Source organism: Trachymyrmex cornetzi, unplaced genomic scaffold (assembly GCF_001594075.2).
Source record: "Trachymyrmex cornetzi isolate Tcor2-1 unplaced genomic scaffold, Tcor1.1 scaffold293, whole genome shotgun sequence".
NCBI classification, from domain to species: domain Eukaryota; kingdom Metazoa; phylum Arthropoda; class Insecta; order Hymenoptera; family Formicidae; genus Trachymyrmex; species Trachymyrmex cornetzi.
The window spans coordinates 232765-254693 of NW_017297618.1; the positions used below are offsets into that span (position 1 = coordinate 232765).

General features: G+C 38.1%; 1 protein-coding gene across 1 annotated transcript in view; it reads left to right on the forward strand.

Annotated features, from left to right (window-relative positions):
* Nucleotides 1-2657: 2657 nt before the first annotated feature.
* Nucleotides 2658-21929, forward strand: part of LOC108762298 (uncharacterized) — a 30443-nt gene continuing 11171 nt past the window's right edge. Inside the window, exon 1 of the mRNA XM_018509232.1 lies at nucleotides 2658-3724. The gene's annotated coding sequence lies outside the window, so the exon portion shown is untranslated. The remainder of the gene's footprint in view (nucleotides 3725-21929) is intronic.

The window sequence follows — 21929 nt, forward strand, 5'->3', positions numbered from 1 at the left end:
CATCTAAATTCTCAAAATTTATATATTCTTCTCTCTCTCTCTCTCTCTCTCTCTCTCTCTCTCTCTGTATTACCTGACATTTTATCTACTTAAAATGCATTGTATCTAAAGAACAGCAAATTCCTTTTTATAAAGTTCTTCCTCCTTATTATTAAAAATTCTATCTCATCAGCAATTATGCTAAGAAAACGCTCGTGGATGACAAGTACGCGTACCACCGGTAGAAAATAAAAGAGATAGAGCATCTTTAACAATTTCCATCTCTAGAATAAGGGTTCATTATGCGAAGTAAAAGAACTGTCGGGACAGGTTCATCGCGTAACCAAAATAGTTGGAATCGACCACTCCGTTCTTGCGCGGAACTCGGAAACGACTAAAAAAAGACTATGTCACAAAGACTGTCCTATGAGAATATAATCAAAACGGGCAATATTTAATTCCCGTCAACCTCTCGTATAAATCTCAGACACCTTCGCGCGCAACGAATTCCAGGGAAGATTTACATCGATCTCGCCAAGAATTCGCCCTTATTGAGTACAAACTGTCAGGGGATAAGAGAAAAGAATTTTATTACTCTGAATTTTATTGAATCTTTTCACATCTACTTTATTCCAACAATTTGTACTATTAAATGTAATAGTGCACAATTACATTATTCAATACTCTCTCGATTCATACGATTAAATTCTTAAATTATGCAGTATTAATACGGAAAATCTATATTCCGTATTAATAGACAGTAGGGAAAAATATTACAAAATCAATTACGAGTTCTACCTGCATTAATGCTAATATTGATAAAACAAAAGAATCGAAGGCTCTTTGGTACATTAGAACGAATCAATACATTTCCATTAAATTTCCAATTGAATAAGCGCAGAATAATTCTTAACATTTATCAGGTAATAATTTTCTGATCAATTCACCTCGTTCTGGATAATGTTTCTCACCCCGAAGGACTGGTATGCGAGTCAGTATTCCGAATCTATATTTCTAGATTGTATTCCGTAACAACGACGCTCCTCTCGATTGCTTCTAAAATTGTTGGAAGTCACGCCGTGGTCGATTGACGAAAAGATCTGGTTCACGATAGCAACACGAAATCGAAATCGTAAAAATAAAGGGATCGCAGGTTATGAATATAATCATATCTATCGAATTTAATCCCATAATTCGACCCATAACTATCCCATAACTCATCCGAAGGTATGCTCTTTGTAACATTAAAAAATAACAGAAAATCAAACAGAAAAATATCCAAACAGTTTTTTGTGCGAAGTAAGAAAAAAATATGTATAAAATATGTTAATGCAGTTGCACGAGTAATACACGGAAAACAATTTTCTAAAGTACATAAAGATTTAGCTAGATATAAATCTGAAAATAATTTTGTTTAAACCATCGAAATAATTATGGAAGACGCTAAAATTGGTTGGTAGAATGTTAAAATTTTTACAACATTGCTTCCACGTTTAACCTCTACAAGAAAATCACTATAGTGACGCTCAAAAAGTGCCATAGCTTAGAGCAATTAGAGAATTACAATAAAATAAAATAAATTATAACTTATCTTACTCACAGAAAAGCTATAAGATTTAAAAAATGGTCCTTATCCTTTAAAGATTAAGAGAGTTCTACATAATTATTTTAATAATTTAATAAAATTTCAAATTTGTATCTAACTACATTTTTATATACATACTTCATAGCACAAGATCGTTTTTTCCGTATAAATCAGAATTGTATAAGACACGTCAAACATATTCGTATGAGACATTGATCGGTATTGATTCTAGACGTAATACCGGACACGGAATATCGAAAAGACGTAGAATAATCTGGGATGCAACGGTACGGATAATATTCCATATATATATAAGGATTATCCTTCCTGATCGCAGAATAAATACAATAACGTTTGTCCGACATGGGCATTCCGCGAATTGCTTGCGCAGTTGATAAGCGCGCGCGGATTATAAAATATTTTATTTACGGACGATGCTCTCCTTTCTGCGAGAATTTTTCCGCGGCATGTCGCCTATTGCGGAGTATTCACCGTGCAACATCCATAATCCAAAATCGATGCACCGCTGTTCCAATGTGAGTTTAACGCCCCGTGACCGTGGTGTTACGACGATATCGGACAGCGTAATCCTCGTGATTTCAAATTTAGAGGGATCGTCAATTTGATACGTTTTCGCGCACATATATATACATATATATATATATGTCGCTCATATATATCCAACAGTATCAAAATGATCCGCCTTTGACTTTCTGCCTTTTTAGAACACGTAAGCTTATTGCGCTCGGCAAAGATAAAGGAGAAGAATAAGAAGAAGGAAAGAAATGAGGGAGAGAAGAAAAAAGAAAAAAAAAAGAAAAGAACGATTGCGCCAATCTTATCGACGTAAAGAGCCGAACGAGTCGATTCAAGAGAAACGAGAGATTCTCCGCTCTTCTCTCCGTGGTGGTGATGCTGTTGGTCCGACAGGTAGTCCCGGTGGTCCATCCGTGTCCTTCGGCGCGCTGGTGGCGCGACCCCGAGTGTATCGAATCGAGGATCTTCGCAGATTTTCGGAGAGCTTCGTTCACCCACGAACAGGCTCCCGCGGGTTCTCCCGGGCTCTCGGCACCACTGCTCAGTATACTGCGTGGCGGCCTGGACCGCGGGCGGCCTACAACCCTCGCACCAACGGCGCATGGGACGCGTCGACGCGGTGCTTACGTGCCTCCGAGAACGCACACGTAAACGCGCTTGTTCCCACGAACGTGCGCTCTTTTACGTGTTTTGGAACGCACGCACACACACACACAGCATCCGCATCGCCAGCGCGCACGGCACATGGTCCTCTCGTGCGCCGAGCAGCATCCTCGATCACGTACGAGGTCATCTCTACGTTCGGGGTGATCCGATCAGTAGCGCGAGCGTGACATGAGCGCGGCACGCAACAGCGCAGTTTAGAAGTGCGGGGGACGGATTGTCATGATCGGCCTCAAAGTCTACGTGCGCTACGTCGTCATTAGCTGACTGAAGATTCGACTTCAAGATCGAATATGACATCCGGAAGCAGCAATGGTACCAGAGAAGATCCGTCGCGACGGTCCGGCACGTGTGACATCTTTGACACGATGTTGTAGCAGAATATGCTAACGATATCGGTGAGCTACCGATCAACGAGATCGGAATTATCGATCGACCGAGTAGGCAGAGGTCGAACCGCGAGGAATTGCGCCTTCCAAAGTGGGTCGAACCTGCGACACGCTTATTCTCGCTGCGCGGGAGAGGAGAGCCATACCATTTCGACGTGGATGAGATCCGCGGGAGATTTGCGGCGAGCCGAGCATAGATGCGCGCGCGCGTGTCGCACGCGTGCACTTGTACAATGCGTGTGCATCTACAATGTATAGCGCAGGTCACTACTGTGCGACGCGGTTCTTTGCTCTCGATAGCTAAACGCGGGTAATACACGGTATTTGTGGCAAAAAGCGGACTCGAGATTGCGGAAAAGAGAGTGCCTAGAAAAAAAGCGAAGAAGAAAACTGACGATAGGAAGACGGGGAAAGAAATTGCTCGAGAGAAGTGGAAGGGGGAGGGAGGGGGAGCGAGAGAGAGAGAGAGAGAGAGAGAGAGAGGAACTAGAGAGAGAGAGACAGAGTAATGATCGTGACGACGGTCGTGCGGACAAATGAACACCTCGGCACAGCGTTTGGGATATTCCAAGTAAGTAGCAATGCGCAACGCCAAGTTGTATTATGCTGCGGAAACGTTATCGCTTTGATATATACCTGTAGTTTTAAGTACTATTATTTTGGGCAAGAAAATGAGTTTCTCCGCGGAAGCCAAATGATGTCATAGAATAAAGAAAACGCAGCTACGTGAGGCGTGAGAATTCGGAGCTCGACCTCGACGAATCTTTTCAACCGAATCAAAAATAGGGAGATCGATACGTCTCGTCTATCTAGCATACCAAACACATCGAGGAAAGTTGGTAGGAGGAAAACTTTCAGGGAGAAATTTTTCGAGCGAGATTTTTAACTGAACCGTCAGTGCAACTACTTGTGATGCACGTTTCTTTCTTCCTGCTTCTTTTTCCCTTTTTCCCTCTCTTTTGCGCTATCGCTTCGCGCTCGGGAAATTTTATCGCCGGTCATTTTTCAAGTCTGGACCATCGATGGGGATCATGGAGGCTGGTAATGGATGCATGCGTACCGCCTAAGCCAGCGCATTTGGTGCGAAATCCAACACGCGGTTGGCATCAAATCGACCGATCGTGCGGCAGCGCGTATACATCCGCGGATCGTGCTTAACGATAGCTTTCACGCCAAAACTCCCGGAAAAAGTTCGACCGACCGCGATAAAAAAGGCAAGAAATACAAAAATCGAGCCACTGTATATTAATGGTTCAGGAACTGAATCTGATTTAATTTACGCAATAAATTCAAATGCCTTTAATTGCTCGACTGTGCACCAATTGTCCCGTATAATTCGAAAAAAAGTTTTTCTATTTCACTTTGAAATTGCATTTGCCGGGGACGTTGGCAGCGTTGTCGATATACTTGAAGAGTGTGACCTCGAGATTCGTCCGATTCATTTTTCAGGATTTTTCAAATCGACCACGTCGCTGTCCTACAGTTATATAAAAAATACAAGGCGTCCATTTTCAAGTTTTTAATTTTAACGGTAACATTAGCGAAGCATTTTTTTAAACCATCCTTTTTTCCTTCTCTTGATAATTCCAGCGAAATTGTGTTAACATACCTTGATTTCTCATTTTTCTCTCGTTTAAATATCCTTATTTAAGCTAAATCAGAGTTCCCGAGAGAAATCGCATTCTTCTGTCCTACCCATTAATTAAAGCCCAGATGAAATCATCCCAGAAGGTTGGAGCCAATCAATCTTCACAGATCGTACTGCCGCGCGCAATACCGTGAGATGGATTACATCCGACTCAAAATTTGTAGAACTTCTTCCAGTCGGGTCATATACCACGTCAATGTATAACATTAGCATTTATATGGGCGCGCCGGCAAGATTCCGCGCGCGCGAGTGGCTCGGAAGCGAAATCCGAATAGAGCGAGATCCGACGGAAGAGAGAGGTGTCGCGAGCAGAAGCGAACAGAGTAAAAGACAGGGGTAAACGCGAGGGAGGCAAATTCCAGCTGAGAGGGACAAGTCAACATATTTTTCAGCGTCATTTCGGAATCAACGTCGGCGTTGTAGCGACGACATGGAGGTATATCGAGCTTGAAACGCAAGGAAGCAATGCCAAAATTTTTTCAAAGCACGTACCAGAAGGTTGCATGAAAATTTGATTCTCGGTGTATCATCGACTTATCATCGCAGGAACGGAATAACAAATTCCTCGCACGCAAAATCTTCCGTAGAAATTTTTCTATATGAGTTCCTGCGAACAGAGAGGACATAGAGGGACTGTAATTTTATCAAAGATACATCGTCCAAGAGGGAGGCGATATACAGCATTTATATTAGCATTTATATAAGGGCAGAGTAACTACCCTGTTCCACAGGCCTCTACGTGCTCTACAGAGCAAAAAAGAACAAGGGGAAAATCCACGCCGTAAGATAAGCGCTTCTCTTGCTGCGGCTTGCGCGATCCGTGCTGAAACGTTTCGCAGACTCAGAAAATTAAATAAACTAAAGTCACAGTTACAATAGTATTCTTAATCCTTAGAAGGGGAGACCAGAGCCGGTTATGACACGAGGTTGATTGTCAAAAATCTAATAACTCTATCAGTATCTCTATGGCAGAGCATTCTTTTCTTTTAATTGTACATTGCTGATATAATTAATGTTAAATTACCGTGTAAAATGGTTTGCATCAAAAGCGTATATATTACTTACCAATTTTAAAAAACTAATATTTTCTTCCGACATTTAAAAAATTATATAAAGATAAGTGTCATTTTTACTCTACTTTTATGTATGTCAAACATACGTTAAACTTCTTTTAATAGAATTTTTTTCTTTTATTAATGCGATATATATATATATATGTATATAATTTCATGCGTTTTAGCGCATTCTTGTAACGAGAATATAACGAACTTTTCATATGCCAATATGACGAACTTTTCATATGCTACTGTTAGACGTACATGTTTGCACTTGTGTATAGTAAGTCTTCTTTAGCATCTGTGAGTCTAGAAAGCAAATATGGCTCACTACACACACTAAATATGTGTATATGTGTGTTCAGACTAATGAGCACTTCACACGTACATATTTTTAATTATATACGTGGTAAATCGTTTTTGCTTTCTGAAATCGCTGCTTAGTAAATGAGTCCTCAACCAAGTTTTCATCCAAATCACACATGGTAACATTGATACATCAAAGTAAATAAGTCATATCAACTATATATATATACTTATCACACAAAGATAATTACGATGATATAGCTATATTGTTATTTTTACTTAGTATGGTGTATATTATATTGAATATGTTTTTTAATAGGTTTTTTAATATCCTATAAAATGTATTAAAATTGGTAATTGTTGGATTTTGTTTTAAAATTATATATATTGATAGAACTCGAGTTATACTAACGGAATCTGTAGCTAAAAGTGGAAATATTTATTTTTTTCTTGTACTTTAGAGGAGAAGTATCATGCTAGATTCGCAAAGTCAATAAGCCATATATCTTCAACTTTAGTTTTTTAATATAAAAAATGCGAAACTCTTTTTAAAAATCCGTGAAGTTAGCACAATGCTCTATTTATATGAAATAAATAATGATAGTTATAAAAATAGTATAAAAATAAAAAAAGAGTTCTATATTTTTTATGCTAAAACCAAAATTTAAAAAAATGCAATCGAAACTCTGTTTAAAAATAATTAGAATACAAATCTTTGCTAGTAACTAACGAGAAATGTCGCTAGAATTGCGATAAATTATCAACGTGATACTTTTTTCCAAGTGTCATGCTATTTTTTATACAGGTTAAAAAAAAGACTACAATATTTATATGATATTTATATTATACTGAATAAAAAAACCTTAGTAAACATAAATCGAAAGCTCAACCGTTTCTAGATATAAACAATTTTATGTGTTAATATCATAACTGACTTATTGTCTCTTCTATGTGTTGCATATTTCTATAAATCGCCACTGCTTCTACTCGATATGTCGTTAATTTAACTGAAACAATGGAGTTAAACAATTTAAGAAAATGTATTAAATTTGACTAAAATTTAATTTATTATTTACTAAGTGCGTACGTTAATACGGATGATTTACTTTGAAACTAATCACAGAAACGGATTTACATTTTGATGCAAATGAAAGTTAAATAAATAACAAATTGTTATTTAGCTCAAGGAATTGGACAACCATTACTTTCTCGATATCCAACAATGGAAAGGATTGGAAAGTCATTGTATGTAATAAAGGGTGAACGCTCAGCGTAAGATATAGAAAGTTGGAAATATTTTACATAAGAAGCCGGGTTTACAAATGCAAAATTGGAAATGTTTATTCAAGTAACGGTAGAGCGATAACTCCATAGATTCTACCAACTTGGTCGGCGAATAGAAACAAAGGTTAATAGTGAATAGAGCGAGCTAGGGTGGAACAAGACGATAGGGGATGCGAGGAGAACGAGTGAGCTACAGGGATATAAAGGGTCGGAAACACAAGTTACAAATAGCAGAGCACACAATTAAGTAGTCGCCAGACCGTGACCAAAGTTCTCTCGGAAAGAGATTATCGGCTAATTATCAGTTTCCAAAAAGCGTTCCTAAAATTATAGCCGCATACGCGCGATTGCTTCTTAAGTTGCTCGAGATAGTAGTCAGGTTGGGCTGACTCGTTCGATATGTATAGTGAACAAGAGAACGGAACGAGAGAGGCATACGTGAGTGTTTTAGGCGCGATAAGTTGCATCCTGCATGTACGGTGCATTATATTACTGTGTGCACACATAGACGTGGTTAGCCTCTGTTTCATCTACCCTCTCATATAAGTGATGACGAGATCCAGACGCGTGAGTTGTAGAAAGGAGGGGTTTACCGCGCCATGCGAGGCATACAGTGTTACTTTATTGCTCGCGTCAAAGGCAATCTGCCTTCTCATACCCTCTTCGTATACTCAGTCCCGTTTTCCTAACGCGGTACTTTGACGATCGCGAACACGTCACGCGGGCGTTTGTAGCGTGTACAGCATCACAAATGCATTTTCGCGGTTTCACGTCGATAACGAAATAGCTAGCTGACATGCTCGTAAAGCGTCGATTTCCGCAAGACGCTTCTGTGCCGTTCCGTATGTTCTTTTTCCATACGATCTGCAGACATGGGGCAACGATGTCGTTGTTCCGGAAAATAACTTCGCCGATCTGGCCAATGTTGTAGCATTCATAAAAAGCTCATAAGGAAATAAAAAGTTTCGGACATTTCGTTGCTGAGGGGAGGATAAGCAGTGGGATTTCCAGCGCATATTTCATCTCCAGAAAGCATATTTTATCGGAGACGACCGTAAGTTATTCGAAAGTTCGTCCAGCAAGTTTTATCCTACGAGAATAAATCGCAAAAGACAAATCCGTATTCTATCTCTCTCTTTCTATTTCTCTCTTTTCCGTCTTCTTTGATCGCGTGACTTGGTGCGTGTAAACGAAGTTCGCAACAATTATAAAAGTTGCAAAAGAAGATGCGCGCAGGAGAAGATTATATCGCGCGCGCGATCGATAATCTTTAAAAACTAAAACAGCAATCTGTACTTTGCCTTCTTGGATCATACATAAATACAGGTGCGAAAAACAGAGAAGAAGGACGGAACTTCATTTCCACAATTAATTAAAAGCGTCGTTCTCAAGATGATATCAACGCCTTCTACTATGGTCTCTTCTCCTGGATCCTCGGTTGCCTCTTCCCTCAGATCTACTACCGTGCCCGAATTATCGGCTTGGAGCTCATCCCTTTTCTTTCCCATTTCCCCGACAGAATTATCGGAGCGAGAGAGAGAGAGAGAGAGAGAGAGAGAGAGAGAAGGGAAGAGGGAGAGCATCCTCCGAAACAACCACTATCGCATTTATCCTCTCTCCTCTTGCTGCCCGTTTAATTTACTTCATCGACTTCCGGCCAACGGTGGCGCAGCCGATCTCCTCGGCCGACTATCAGTCCTCTAAATCAAATAACATAATTCGCTAAGGCTACCGTCGGTAAGAGGACCGATCCCTTTTCTCCGGGCCTGGCGAAATCCTACGGCTAAATTTATGGGGACTCCATGGCCACGACGTTCGCTGTTCACGTCTACACGCTTCGTACACGTGTGCAAGGAACTTACCTACACACGTGCCTACATGAAATAAAGTAACACCCCTTGGCACCACTGGCTGGGATGGCTGTACTGCGACCTGCGACTTGTAGTTGCGATAAATTTTCCTCGGCTTTAACGGTGCTACGCGCTGCCACAGAACGGCATTTTCAATCCTTTATATAAGTAACAGAAAAGTGACAAAAAAGAATGGTGATAATTCAATGACGACGTACGTTAGACGATGAGCAATGACGAAGGATTTCGTTGGCTAAGAACGAGGAGCGTATAACAAAATATTATAGGAAACTTAGCTCATTTATTTACAGGTTCTATTACAGGGGTAACAAAAGCCTTTTAAAGCTAGTAGCTCATAATTAAATTACGTAATGGATCGCCAACCAACTCTGATATAAAACAATATCTTTAATCTTTTATAAACAATGAAAAATTTAATATCGAAAGCGATATAAATCTGACGCGTTTTAACGAGAAACGGATTTTGATTTCATAATCATATATTATTGATATTCAATTCTTACTTCCCGCTTATTGTTGTTTATACGTGATATATGATTCGTGAGCAGCTGTAAAAATTCATATGTTGTCTGTAAAAATAAATACAACATATCGGATTTTCGGAAAATGCTCGTAGCAGCGAAAGCGAAATTGTTACAGATTCGTAATTAAATTTCGAAATAGATTGTATTCCGCTGGGACAGAATGACATTTCCAATCTTTTATGAGGGAAGGACAATCTGAAATGCGAGAATGAGAACGATTCAGTATGTTAAATGAACAAATGATTTTAATTCGACAAAATAATGACGATATTGTTACGTTAAATATTCCCCACAAATACAGTTATTAAATAACATAAATTCGTTATTCGGAAAAGCAAACACTTTGTTTACAAATATAGATCGGTCCTATTGTTCAATCATCACGCATCGAGTTTTCAAAGGAAGGAAAAATACGCGACGACAACGACTGCGAATGAATACGAACCAGCGCAAGATCCATAATTAAATTTTAAAATTGAGTACCGGACATCCAACCTCGACAAGAACGACAATCCGAGTCTCGCAAAAAGAAATACAAAATCTAAAAATAACAACTCGGTGTTCGCGTTCAATAAACAAGGATCTTAATTACGAAGACAAAATTGATGAAAGAATTGTATTTATCTTTGCAATCGTCGTTAATTAAACCGTTGTTAATTACAGTGAAAAAATTTAAATTCCATATTCAAATGCGGTGTGTCGTATAATGTATGGCACCTTACAAAAGAATCCTGAGGGTGAGCGCAAAAGCGAGGTTTTAACAGGCTTGTAATGAAAAGCCGAAGTAGATTACAGTCCACTCCCTATAGTACGTCTCCGATCTTTTTATAATCTCTAAAAGGTTAAAAATTGAGATAGGTACAATTGCGACCCCGTTTGTTCCAACGAAAAGAGAACATTTTACTCCGACGGAAAAATCACTTTTTCAACCGGTATCGCTGTTATAACTCTATTTTAGTCGTCATGAAAGTTCAAATCTTGATTAGTAAAAGGGATTTTTCTATCCGTGCAATATGCTAGGGCTTTCAAAAAAAAAAAAATCCGTCGAAGGGAAAGCAAATTTGTAACAGCCTCGTAATTAAATTACGAAATAGATTGCCGACTATCCCCCTCGGTCGGTGGCCGTTACGGCCGTTTTGTGCTCCGTGCTCTCCTCTCATCTCCCTCTATTCGACCTTTTACATCCGCGTTACACGAGACCCGCGATATCCGGAGGGCATGGGCGCGAAAGTGTGAGAAGATCTCCATTATATTCTCAATAACCGCACGAGCAGCGTAACCGATGTTAACGTTTATCCAATTTTTAAGGATTAACCAAAGCAGATTAGGAAGCAGGGATTGTCATTAAAGCCGATTCTCTTTAGAAATCAGCGGGACGTCGCGGCTCGGTTATGCACCTCGTTTAAGCGAACTACCAGAATCGTTAGCCCCGTTCTTGTGTTCCCGCAGTCTGGAACGCGCGTATCGGCCAAGTGCCGCGATAAAGGGAATTTGCGGGAGTGCCGGGCATTAACGATAGAGAGACGCCCAGTCGCAAACGCAAAGTCGCGGAGAGTCGCCGCCACCGGTGGTTGCCCCGACACGCCATGGCCGTTTCCACGGCTGTTTCGCGGCGGGCCACAGAATCTGTGACCGGGGCAGCTATAATTTCGTAAGTTAAGGTCCCGAGGATCGGAGGTTTGGGATCGTGCCGGGCACGACAACTTGGGCCGAAGCCGCCGAGGCTAGGCGAGGAGAGGACACTTTCGGCGGTAAACTTCGCTCGTATATTACGCGAACTCTGCGGTAATTGATTTTGCACAATCGCGTTAAACTGAAAGTGGGTTTCAGGCACCGGCGCCACCGCCGCGCGATCTCCTCTCAACAACCGTAGGATGGCTGCTGCAACGTTGCGCCCATTACTACTCGTCCCTTTTTCGCCAAATCCAGACGATACTAACTTTTTCCGATAATTATCGTCGTTTCGCTTCGCGCAAACTGCGGCGTTATGCCGCGCGTTGATACTGTCATAAGTATCGCGTTACGCTGATAGTCACTATGGCTGAGCATCGTGCGAATAACTACGAGCGAATAATGGCAAACCTGTGCACTCTGTAAATTACTTTCGGCGTAACAGATATCTACCCTGTCGGCGTCCGATTTTTTGTTTAATTTACAGCGTCCCAAGTTCATAATTGCGCGTATTAATCTTTCATCGCAGATATCGCGCTTTTTGCAGATTGCTCCGATCTAACAAAAGGCGCAAAATGGGCGCAAGTTTTGCCCTCGGTCGACGTCGCTCTTTATTTGAGTCAGCGTGAGGTAGCGCGAATAGTGATCGATAATGACCGTCGTTAGCGATACGCAATGACACTTGGCTGTTATTTCCATAAAAATGTAAAGGCCGAAGTTGAAAAGCTACACTCGAAATACTCGTCGGTAGTAAATTAACCTGTGTGCGCGACGTACATCTTTATTCATTATATTTGACTAGCCATAAAAGATAATTTATTGCCTCGTTCTTTCAGAGCCATCGCAGACACGGTCGAGAATCAACCTGGAATTTTATTACAGGTTCGATCTACGTATTTATATGTAACTATACGTTGTACAATTTTAGTAAAATTACATACTACTGGAGACGCATTAATTACTATATACATATTTATAAATATATGTATTAGAATTTATATGTTGTGCTTTGATGCTTTCTATCTATTTTCCGAGAGAGAGAAGCAGTTTATTTTCGCGGTTTATTTTATCGTAAGTTTCGTTATTCTTTGGACGGAGACATCGATCGATCGAAGCAAGGAGCACTTTAGCATTTTGATTCTTCCGCCTTTTGTGTGGTCCTGTTCAAAGGAGTGACAGCATTGAAAATCGATACCACGTCTCGTTTGTAGTCCTTAGCGCGTTTAGTGCTTTGCTTCTCGTGTTCTCTAAGAAGAAGTATTAAAAAAACGAGTATAGTATAAAGAAGAAATAGACAAAAAATAATCTCTCCGCATTTCAATTCGGAAACTGATTCGCGTGACTTCGATCGACCAAAGGTGAAGAAAGAGTATTTTTCCCAAAGAGATACTTTTACTCCAAGTGTAAAGAACAAAAAAGTTAATTTCGGTTCACACATACTATCAAACTTGAAAAGTTCATTACGGCTTCAGTTTACAGCACGAGCCAAGTTTTGTGGATCTTAGTAAATGGCGTAACAGCAGGTTTTAATTTCTTTTATTTTCATTGACTAAAAAGTACACGACTGTAGAAAAATTAATGTGAAATTTATTATAAGTTTATATACACATACTGTATTATATATATTAATTATTCATTCAAATATTCCAAAAATTCATATATTCGCAAATCTATTATAAGTTTATTATAAGCATCAAATTTATTTAAAATATAATCTATCCTAGTAAATTTAATACTTCAATCAAGATTGTTAACCCTAGAATGCTGTCTCTATTAATTACAGTATTGTTTTCAACATAAATTTTCGTACAAGAAAATAGGCCATTCTTAATTAATGCAGTTCTTTATACATTTCACTTTTAATGACAAAATATTATAATCTATAAATATAATTCAATTGTATTTCCTCTATATATATTTAAATAAAATATTACATAAATAATACAAAACTCTCTCTCTCTCTCTCTCTCTCTCTCTCTCTACTTAAAAATTGAAATTACTTATCATGCTTTCTATTATAATATTGATCATCGGGGAGTTTAAACTGATATATATATATAACGGATAGGATTTTTAAAAGCTAATCTCCACTTATTCTAGCTTTTAACATGGCAGATTGGACCGCCTAATGACCACTAAAAGCATTGCTTAACGCTCAATTTCACTTACTTATACGTAAAATTTACAATTTAACAACATTTTACAATTAAATTATAACAAATTCGAATTGCTTATTACATAAAATCTTTTCTTCAATAAAATTCCATTAAAATACTTTTTAAAAGAAAATAAATTCTTGTTTTGAATAGGTATATGATAACGAGTTTTTCTTAAAGTAGTATAATATATATTTTAAGATTATTATCAAGAAAATTTTCTTTATTGAAGATAAGTTTTACTAAAGAAAAAAAAAGGTAAACCGAGCAATCATTATTCTTAGCAGTGGAATGATGTTTTTCTGTGTGTACCAATGATATATTATGAGTTAAAAAGCAGCGTTATGAGTTAACATTAATTTATTAAAATTTTTTCATAAAAAATATTTTTGTCGAGATGCAATGTTAGTTAAGCAAATAGGATAGACTACAGCAATGCGCACGTATTTTTCGCAAATAAATCGACTGCATTTCCGGCATTTTAGACCTGAATTGCTGTTCACACACAATTTACAGCGTTCCATTTCCCAGCTCGCGAGCCGTGATCGCATCGTGCAATCAGCACGCGCGTTCCGTGCGCTCCGCCTTCGAATTCTTGAACGATTGTTTAGGATAGATTCGCAAAAGAACGAGTTATCCCGCGTTCTCAGAATGCCCGAGGCAATTCGCGTAATGAAGGAATACAAAAAGATCTCGGAACGTTCGACTAACGACGACCCAACGGTTTCTTTCATCAAGAACCAATACGCGACCGTATCGGAAGTTTGAGAAATATCGGGAGGATAAAATTTTTCCTACTGCGAAATTCGATTGAATTTCGCGTCACCGTCCATAACAATATAGTCGGAAAATTCGATATAACGAAAATCAGGTATGACAAATCTAATTTTAAGGTTCGACGGAGAGTTCGCGTTGTAAAGTGATTTCACTGCAGTTACTCGAGCGGTTACTCGGAAAGCGGTTCTTTCGGAACTATCGCGGGTTTCGACGAGAATCGAAGGGACAGCACGGGATAGAGCAGGAAGAGAAACAAGAGAAGGAGATGAGAGAGATGGTAGCTTTATCATCGACCCGTTCCGGACACGTCCTCGTCCCCGTCATCCCTCGTGCCACCACCGTCGAGCACTTACGGAGATGAGTGGCCGTGTAAGAAACACGATAAAACCGTGGGAGGCGACGTACAAATTTCTCCACCGTGCGAATTACGGGATTCGGAAGGAAGGAAGGATACGTTCCGTCACGTTTCACCCTCGCTATTCTTGCTCGTATACATGCCCACGCACGTGTATGTACATGAACGAACGAACGCGTACGTGCGAGGAGCCTAGAGTAACCTGCACGGCTCGTGAGCGTCCATATTTAATAAAGCAACGCGTCCTCACCCGCCAACCGCATACTTTTCCATCCGCGAGTAACGCCTTTTTCCATCTAGTACGAACGTTTCCACGTTACCAGCGCGACCTCGCACTTTCGGCTTTTACTTTAAACCTCACCATCCGTGCTCCATCCGTCCGGTCTCTACCTTCACTTTCGCACGTTTTCAGAACGGATTAAAAGAAAATCCCGGTTTTCCAACACCGTACGATCATTTGCGGAATTTTCTAAATCCAACATTTTACAGAAAAGGATCTCGTTAGGTTAATTACTGGGCTCTTATCGTTCGTTAAGCTTCTATAAGAGCCAATCACCAATTAGTACAAAAGTTTCGGAAAGAATTCTTTTCAATTAATTGCACATTTTGCGATCTTGCGAAAATGTTGAAGATTGTTGTTTTTGTAATCATCTGACGAAAAAATTTCTGTTGTAATTGAGAAATCAACGCGCTACAGTAAAAAATAATATAATAATGAAATATTCGAAGAAAGATATATGAGAGAAAGAAAATAGACTATTTTCATTTCAGAGACATTTCATTGGATAGAAACGCAAATGAAAAAATCATTGCCTCTTCAAAAGGAGTAATTTCGAAATGCGTATGTGTCCGCGCAGTAAATATATTTTTATAAAAAGTCAATCAGAAATTAATCAGTTGAAAAGTTCCGCAGAATACTTTTCAATTATTGGCTGTCCGGTGAAAATACCGAAAATTATTAATATAGAATCGTCTAACGCAAAAATTAAATCAACGTACTATATTATAAATTAATACAACAAATATATATCGTAAAAATAATACAAAAAGATGGTTTTGCTGAAGAACGTATAAAAATTTACCTAGATACAAATATAAAAATAATTTTATTAGACCATCAAAATAATTATGAAGGACGCTCTCAAGCTGGTTGCTAGAATGTCAAAACTTTTTGCAGCATCGTTTATCATGTTTCCTACATAATTACTTTGATGGTTTAAGAACATTATTTTCGAATCTGTATCTAGCTTTTTTAGACACTTCAGCAAAGTCGTTCTTTTCGTGTATACTGTAATAATGAAATATTAGACAAAAGATACATGAAAAAAGGATACGCTGCGAATATTTTAAGAGAAACCTTTTACTGCATGGAAACGTAAATAAAAAAATTCGTTTGTCCTCCATAAATAACAATTTACACAATGCGTTTGTTTTCGCGCACTAGATATATTTTTATAAGAGCGAATCACTAATTAATTAATAGAAAAGTTCCAAAGAATGCTTTTCAATTAATTGCATATTTTGCGAACTTGCGAAAATGTTGAAAATTATTAACATTGTATCATTCAACAGAAATTACAATCATAATTAATAAATTTACGTACATTGTTAAATCAAATTTGTCAAAAATCTGTCAAATTTAACATAATGTGAATCGCCTGCACTGCTCCTACTCAATTATATCGTTATTTTATACTAAAATAATGATTTCACACTAAAATACTAAAATAATAGTTATATTTGATACTATACAATATCAATTTGACACTATATAATATCAAATGTATATAGTATAAAATAACGATATATTTAATAAGACGAATTAAGTTAAATTTGATACTATGAATTTAATAGTGTACTATATCATGAAATAATACATACGAAAGATTTTGCTGAAAAATCTATAAAAATTTAGCTAGATACGGACCGATGTGAGCCTAGCGCCCAACTTTATCAAAAATAAAAATTAATACCGTAACGCGTTTGTATTTCTCATTTGTACCTGTTTGTACCGATCATTATTTCGTTTGTACCTCAAACAGTTAAACAGAAAGTGAAAAATAAAAAATGGCCAGCGCGCAACATTAAGATTTTTTAATTTCATTTATACTATTCGAAAGAGAGTCGTTTGTACCTCAAATAAGGGAAAAACAGCGCTTTTTAATTTTTGCGCAACCCCTATATAGCAAACTTAGCTAATTTTCTAAATATCGAAATGGGACCAATGGCATTCGAAATAGAATCGTTTGTACTCTTTTATACCTCTCTTACTTTCGTTTGTATCTCAAAAGAATCGGAGATACAGCGACTTCAAAATTTCGAAAATGCGCCAAGAGGGGAAGTCGACCATTTTAAAAGATATCGAAATGGGACCAACGGCATTCGAAAGAGAATCGTTTGTACCTGTTTGTACCTCTCTTACTTTCGTTTTCAAAGGGCCCGGAGGCCGACTTAATCTTTTGGCGTATTTTCGAAATTTTGAAACGCAATATATATCTCCGAACCCTTTGAGGTACAAACGAAAGTAAGAGAGGTACAAACGGGTACAAACGATTCTCTTTCGAATGCCCATTTCGATATCTTGAAAATTGGCTAAGTTCGCTATATAAGGGTGGCGTAAAAATTGAAAAGCGCTGTATCTTCGAATCCTTTGAGGTACAAACGATTCTGTTTCGAATGTTCTTGGTTCCATTTCGATATTTAGAAAATTGGCTAAGTTTGCTATATAGGGGTTGCGCAAAAATTGAAAAGCACATGTATCTCCGAACTCTTTGAGGTATAAACGAAAATAAAAGAGGTGCAAACGGGTACAAACGATTCTCTTTCGAATGGCATAAATGAAATTAAAAAATCTTAAAGTTGCGTGCTGGCCATTTTTTATTTTTCACTTTTTGTTTAATTGTTCGAGGTACAAACGAAATAATGATCAGTACAAACAGGTACAAACGCGCTACGATATTAATTTTTACTTTTGATAAAGTTGGGTACCAGATTCACATCGGTTAGATACGGATATTAAGATGACTTTATTGGATTATTAAAATAATTATGTCTCTCGGGCGCTCAAACTGATTACTAAAAACTGTCAAAATTTTTTACAGCATCACTCATCACGTTTCCTACGTAATTACTCTAGTCCAAAATTATTTTCTGTATCTAGCTAAATTTTTATATACTTTAGCAAAATCGTTCGTATTATTTTATGATATATTGCGTAAATTTATTATTCACAATTGAAATTTCTGCGTCGAATGATATAACATTAATCATTTTTGACATTTTAGATACTTTAGAAAATTCTTTCCGTGTATATAATAATGAAATATTAGAGGAAAGATATATGAAGAAAAAAGATACACAGTGGATTTTTTAAGCGAAACATTTCACTGTATGGAAACGTAAATGGAAAAATTCGTTTCTCCCCTTCATAAGGAACAATTTATATAATGCGTATGTTTTCGCGCAGTAAGCATATTTCTCCACTATGTATCTCTTACGGTCGGAAATATATTATGTTTATCGCACCACCGTACCGTATCGTTCGCTGGTCCACGTCCCTTTCCTGCACTTTAACCCTCGTTCCACCCTCGTTTCGCCCTCGTCTCGAATGCCTTCGTGGCACGATACAGCTGGGATTACCACGAAACTCGGCGAAACGTCTCCAACTCTCATCGAATAAATAACAAGAGAAATCCGGTCGACTCTCGACCCGGAATGTCGTATTTTCTAAAAGTCTGTGGATTGTGTCGATCATTTCTGCAGAAAGATAGAAAACCGCATGCGGTTGGACGCGCGGATAAACAATGGACGTTGAAGCGCTTTGACGAATTCGTGGTGATACGCGCACTGGTGCGAAATTCGCCACATGTAAACGTACTTTGTAACTTACTCCCTTTGTTCTCTGCTGGTCCGAGTCGCGAACATCCCAAGAGTACATTTGACATGAACATAGTTGCCATTCTAAATGGATGCGTAAAGATAAAGGTAAACAAACATTGACTAAAGGCAAATTGCACGGTGACGCGATATATAATAAAGTCACACTATCTGCTGTCGGATGTATATGTGTGTGTGTGTGTGTGTGTGTGTGTGTGTGTGTGTGTGTGTGTGTGTGTGTGTGTGTGTGTGTGTGCGTGTGTATAAAACGTGTCAAGGACTACGTATGGAAATTCACTCGGTTTTGTACAGCTTTTGGATTAAAGAGGACCTCTCAGATATCATTTAACTGTGTCGCACTGTTTGGTACAAAATGCACGTATATACTCAAGACAATATTATCATAACACGTTAAAAGGGTAGAAAATGTAACATTAGATTACTATCGATCTGTTTTTCTTCAATTTGCGACGCGTTTGCGCGGCGCAGCGTGAATCTGTTCATCCGTTTAGCCTATCCGCCCACATCCGAAGCTATAGGGGCTTTAGAACGCGGCATGAGTTATCCCAATTATCCAGATCTATTACTACGAATGTTTAGAAAACACACCGAAAATGTGCGCCAGCTATTACCTGCCGTTAATAGAGAAAACATGGATATAACTTTAGTCTGTCTGGGGGGGTAATCAGAAAATCCGATCGTATCCAAGCAGCTTTGCTTGTCGCGTTTAAATCGGTGAATAATTTAAATACCGTTCTTGCGCATATATATTATCGACGCGGTAATTACGTTTTCGCTCGATTCCGTCCTTTCGTGTTTCTTGCACGCAAAACTTTATCCACGTTTTACATTTATTCAGCGATAATTGAAACCCCTCATTCGTTTCTCCTACATTACGCTATTACACCGGAAATGTCCATTTCGTGTAAAAAAGTATTACATTTAAATATGTAATTTCGAATAGGAATTAAATACATTTCAATAAAATAATTTCAACTGTACGTTCTGTACTATTTATGTTCCTAAAAGGGAAATCATAAACCCATTTTGGTGTTATCTAGAAATTTGAACATGGAAATCATTGAAAATTATAATCCTGAGTGCACGCGCGTAACGCTTCTGTAACCATTGTATTTATGTCACAAATTGCTTTTAGAATATTAATTAGTATTAAAATTGTAAATTGATTTCATTCCGACTTTTTAACTGTTCAATCATGGAACAGAATTTTCACTGCTTCCCAAAAGCATTCTGCAAAAACTGTCTCTTGGAAAATAGTTCCCCTTTAAACTAATCGGAGTTCGAGAACGTGGGAGCCATCATGATTGATGCGGAATTAAATTGGCATTTGTTTTTACGGAAAAAAGTATTCCCCGTCACGTCGATAGCTTTCACACGAGACGAGATGAAACATCATTTTTGTTTTTCGTCGATTGATCTATTTTATTAATTGGTTTCACTGGTAATTAAATACACGTGATGACTGTTCGATGAGGATTTGTTCGGCAGGTTCGAAGTCAATAGGTGTAATCATTTAACGGGATTAACGCGATCGCTCTTATTTATTCCTCTGTTTCGAATTTATTTAATCCCCGATAATTTACCCTGGATTATAATGAGTGGTATTATGAGTTTTAAGCCATTTGGAATTCTGTTCGCGTCGAAGCTGCGCTTTCTAGAATTGATAGAGCTTCCTTCGTAATCCGATACGCCAAATGCGTTTGTACTCGATCAAAAGCCAGACACGCGCATAGCGCGCATAGGCAATATACATAACTACTCGATCAACGTCCCGTTTACGAGACTAACTGAAATTATTAGCGCGCGATAACCAGCAATTTGATCGATAGAATACCTTCATAGGTAATTCATTTCAAATGAAGCTAATTACTCTAATTTGATGGGTAGATACTTTATATAGACACAAGCAATTTATTTCGAATCGAGCTAATTACTCTAATTCTAAACAATAACTAACGTTTTAAAACGTGAATCACAGTCGTGAAAATATGGCCGATATATATCAGATGGTACAATACCATTGTATGTCGATATAAGAGAGGAAAAGTATTCGCATTGTCAGACGAGGCCAATAAATGGCAGGCTTTGTCACCCAGTGCTGTGCCAAGCTCGCGAAAAAGTTTTACACGCGACAGGTGTTTCGTGACGTGTATTTCCGCGCGAGCCATTTTACATAAAACGGTTTTCTTATCTTGATGCATGGTTATTTTGCATAAACTGGAGAAAACTTATGCAAGAATTCGAGGCGATGCGCAGAAATACGTCAACCAAGTCTGTACATATTTACAAAGCAGTATCCAAATTATAACGTCAAAGGATTTCGTAAAACTCACTTCCGTCTATTCTGAATAATTAAACTTTGAGATTTGAGCAGCAGAAAATCGAGCAACGAGTTTGAAATGCGCGTTTAAAGCAAGCATAAATCTCTCATTATTTCAATGGTATTACTTTCAGCAAACGAGATGTTGGATAGTTTAGGACTCCTAATTAAAGTGTACCGCTTAAGTGAATCAAGTGTATTGCATATTGCGCGAAGTCTACCTTATATACATTTTGCACAATTTTCCATCAGCTACTCGAACTAATTAAAACGAAGTGAAGCAACGAAAGATAAACTCCGGCTGGCTCTTTCGGAACGATACACATAAAAACACCATTTTACCACAAAGTTATATTCCTTCGTCATGTCGCGAAACGAACAAGGAAGAAAAATACAGTGCATTATATACATCGTCGAGCACCAAACTTTACGAATAAGTGGAGCACGGATAAAAGCAAAGTTAGTAAGTGTATAATTAACAACTCCGTTAAGAGAGTTCAAACTCAAGAGTATTCAGAAGTGGAAGAGTAGCAAGGATATGGGAACATCAGCAAGCCAAGAGAGCGTGAGACATAAGCCCTCTTACAAGAATGAATTTAAATTGGAGCGATAAAACGCGCGATCAAACTTAAGATGGTATAAACTAGCAATAACAATACACATCAATAGAAGCTTCATGTTTTAATGATATTTCTTGTAAATTGTAATTACTGTATCAAAGAGTTTCTATTACATTCAAAAGCCATAATGTGCTGATTAATTATATTAAAATATGCGCTTAACTTCTACGCAGAGATATTTTAATCTCAATCTCTTGTTATACATTTTGCTATGTACATAATATATGCACGGAAAGAACAATTTTGCTGAAGCATTAAAAAATTTAAGTAGGTACAGATCTGAAAATAATTT